We start from the raw sequence: 958 nt of genomic DNA on the forward strand, positions 1-958 counted from the left end.
CTCCCCCCCGCTCGCGAAGGGGATCGGCGGTAGCGGGGCAGATGCTGCGCGCAGCTGGCGGGGCGCAGCGTTTGCCCCCCTGTCCCCCTCCCCTGCCCCACCGGGACACCCCCCCGTCACTCCCCTAGCGCGGAGGGGCTACCTGTCCCCGGTGCAGCCCGCTTTCTCCGCGCCGGGCTCCCGTACCGCCGAGAGTAATATGGCTGGTGCAGCAACTACACCGGGACTAACTCCTCTTCTCCCCCGCATGGGCAGGGATTTTTCTCTGCCGCCTCCTAATGTCGCACGGTAAAACGCGCGGCGCCCTCGGCTTTTTATTTGCCCCCTTTCCCCCGGGGTGGGCTCGGTGGGGCTGGCGGCGGTGGGAAAGTTGTTGGCCGTGCGCAGTGCCGTGCCCGCTGTTTATTCTGCATTAATATGGCTGTCGCTTTAGCATCTGACAGGGATAAACCCTGCGCGCTGCGCCCGTCGGTCCCGGCCGAGCACTTGTGGTTTTTTTCTCGCCTCCGCCGCTTCCAAACTCCCCCGATCCCTTCGCCTCTGCCTCCGCCGCTCTTCCCCTACCCGGGAAGGTGTCTCCGGTGGGGCTGCGCCCGCGGCGGGGCCCCGCATCTCCTCTTTTCCGCGCCGCGCCGCCCGTGCTGTGGGCATTAATATGGCTGGCGCTGGAGAGCCCCGGCGAAGGGAAGAAAGACGTGTAAGCGGCAGAGGGATGGGGAGGGGGGTCGCGGCGGGGGAAATCTCCTTCCCGGCGCCCCGCGGGGGGCTCAAACCTTTCGCTTTCGCCCCGGCTTCTCTTTCCCCACCGCCCCGTGCCCTCGGCCGGGCTCCGGGGGGCCGCCCCGGGGCTCTCCGCACTCTTTTTTTTCTGGCGGCGCGGAGGAGCGTAGCGGCGGCGATAATGGCTGCACGGGAGCCTTTGTTAGAGAGCGCTGCGCTAGGCGGGGAGGTGGGGGGG

At 68.5% G+C, this 958-nt stretch overlaps 1 protein-coding gene across 1 annotated transcript in view; it reads left to right on the forward strand.

Annotated features, from left to right (window-relative positions):
- Positions 1-958, forward strand: part of HMGB3 (high mobility group box 3) — a 6401-nt gene that overhangs the window by 175 nt on the left and 5268 nt on the right. The gene's annotated exons all lie outside the window — the stretch shown is intronic.

The sequence above is a fragment of the Calidris pugnax genome, unplaced genomic scaffold, assembly GCF_001431845.1.
Source record: "Calidris pugnax isolate Ruff unplaced genomic scaffold, ASM143184v1 scaffold38, whole genome shotgun sequence".
In the NCBI taxonomy this organism is placed as follows: Eukaryota; Metazoa; Chordata; class Aves; order Charadriiformes; family Scolopacidae; genus Calidris; species Calidris pugnax.